At 47.8% G+C, this 2479-nt stretch overlaps 1 non-coding gene across 1 annotated transcript; it reads left to right on the top strand.

Annotated features, from left to right (window-relative positions):
- The first annotated feature begins 1769 nt into the window (after positions 1-1769).
- Positions 1770-1898, top strand: LOC120094489 (small nucleolar RNA SNORA17). Its single transcript, XR_005488795.1, has one exon. It is a non-coding gene; the product is annotated as a small nucleolar RNA SNORA17 (small nucleolar RNA).
- Positions 1899-2479: the final 581 nt, after the last annotated feature.

The following is a 2479-nucleotide window of genomic DNA, read 5'->3' as shown; positions in this document are numbered from 1 at the left end:
AAAGAAAACTCAATCTGTCAGTGGTTTATTATTAAAATTAACTTTCCATGTTTGCCTGATGAATCCAAGAAGAACTGAAGAAGAAGTGCTCCCCTGTTGTAAGCCAAATTAAACACGGGGAGATGTGTTTTTTAACCAATTAACTAAAAACATCCACCTCAAGTGTTTTATGGGGCAGTAAAGACCATTTTATAAGCAAAAGCAATGCAATTGTGCTTAGATCTCAATAAAGAGTCAAGGTCTGCGACACAGGCCCGGACTCCTAGCTTCTGGGGAGGTAGGGACAGAAGGACCTGGAGGTGTAAAGCCAGCCTAGGCTACATAGCAAGACCTTGCCTCAAAACCACACAAACACCAAGGCAACTACGAACCGAATTCCCTTGCTTTGTCAGAATTTGTGACAGAAATGTCAAACTGCTGCAGAAGTAGCCTGGAAGAGGAAGAGGAAGGCTCGCCATGGAGTGTACCGTGAGCTGATGCACAGACTCGCACACCGGGCTGTGCCAACCAACCTGACCAACATGCTTGTTCAGGTCTTCTCCCACTCAGGTTCCTACTTCCACTCTCTCCCCTTCTTCTCGAAGCCGCCCAACAATTCTTTAAAGCAGTAACGGGAATACCGAAAACTTCTATTTTAAAAATTGCAAATAGATGGGGAAAGGGGATGGACGTTGTAAGGACAAATCTAGACCATTTTAGGGGTGTGGGATGCCGAGCTACACAGAATGCTAAGAGTGGACCACTAGGCTCTCCAGCCCAAAGCCACTCAACTGTCTATAGGATTAAAAAAAATGGTAGGATAATGTGTGTGTGTGTGTGTGTGTGTGTGTGTGTGTGTGAGAGAGAGAGAGAGAGAGAGAGAGAGAGAGAGAGAGAGAGAGAGAGTGTGTGTGCTGGATAGATGTAACCATTTGGTAAGGCTTGGCAGTGAGTCACTTCTTATCCAGAGAAGAGAAGTTTCCCTCTATCAGTGATGACAGCCATTTAAACCGAGGATCAGATGGCTGGGGCAGAGCCAGACTGTCAAGTCTCTGTGTCACTAAGAATAGGAATAACATAATTACCCCTACATGGAGAACAGAAAACACTAGCTCCTCAAGGCTCTCCGAGAAGGTGGCGTCTTAACAGTAAGAAGCCACTGCTGACCCAGCACTCATGCATCTGAGCTCCGGGATCTGCTCTCCTCCACCCCACCCCCACCCCCGCACTGTTTCTCCAAGTACACCTTCATTCCGATGGCTGGTATGAATTCAAACGCTGGTTCATCCTTACAGAGCCCTTCTATACAGGTCAATGGGACCACATCCAAATTAATTTCGGAAAACAGGGATCTGTACAGTCTAGACTATAGACATGGTTCTCGAAAGATCTCTTAATTGGGGTCTAAGTTTAGTACAAAATTGTGGCAGGTGAGTGACTTGAGGCAGAATGTGTTGTATGGAGTATGTTTTAAAAGATTGAGATTTTGGATGAGCGGAATCCTGGACACCATCCGGAAGGGTATCATGCTGCGTGTGAGCTCTCGGGGGTCTTCAGCACCTTCAGTTTGGAGGTTACTGCTTAACCCTGTCCTGACCAATGGGCTACAGATGTTTGGATAGCTTGGTAGAAAAGCTTCTCAGTAATGGGGTAGGGTAATGTTCACGCATAATCCCAACTCTCAGGAGCTTAGGCATGAGGATTGTGATTCCGAGAGATAGGTAGTGAGATCCTGTCTTAAGAAAAAAGTATTTTATTAAAATTATTATTTTATTAAAAATAATAGTCTACCTGCTCCTAGAGGCTTTGCAGGTGTGGCGGCTGTGTCACATGTATGCCAGTAGGTGGCAGAGATGAGCGAGGCTCTGTCGATACTCAGTGTTCTGACCTGTGAACATTCGATTAGCAAGCCTAACATTCCCTGGGAAAAGCAAGCCTGAGATGACCTCAAGTCCAGTGCCAGAGGACCCAGACAGAGAGCTATCCTGAGACAACCAGTCCAGTGCCAGGTAGGACTGGATAGTCTCCCCAGGATGGGGAGCAAACCAGAGATAGAGGAACCCGACCTGGGACCACGGGTGCTGGGTGGGAATGAGCTTAGGACAGATGACTCTCACAAGGGGCCACCTTAGTGGACTGCAGGGAGTAAACGTGAGTCAACCGCAGACAAATGCCGTGGGGCTGGAACAGGGAGCTAGTCTGAGATAACCACCAATCTGGCCAGGGTTGGGTGGAGGGCAGACCATGACCTAGATGATCTGCACCGTAATGCACAAGTGGGGTATAGCACTCCTGAGACCACTCCTGAGAGGACCCCAGACACTCAGAGACACCAGCGCCATTAAGAGGAGCAAACAAGTGGTGGAGAAATGGAAGAGAAAGAGAAACAAAAGGATGCGTGAACACAAAGAAGAGAGGCAGAGCTGGAGACTCGAGGGTAGTGAGGAGCAGCCTGATGTGAGCAGCCTGTGACATCACCTGGGACCATGGTGGAGCCCTA

This window comes from Rattus norvegicus, chromosome 8 (genome assembly GCF_036323735.1).
Source record: "Rattus norvegicus strain BN/NHsdMcwi chromosome 8, GRCr8, whole genome shotgun sequence".
Classification (NCBI taxonomy): Eukaryota; Metazoa; Chordata; class Mammalia; order Rodentia; family Muridae; genus Rattus; species Rattus norvegicus.
The sequence above is the reverse complement of the archived record's forward strand: the minus strand, read 5'-3'. Positions and strand labels throughout refer to the sequence as shown.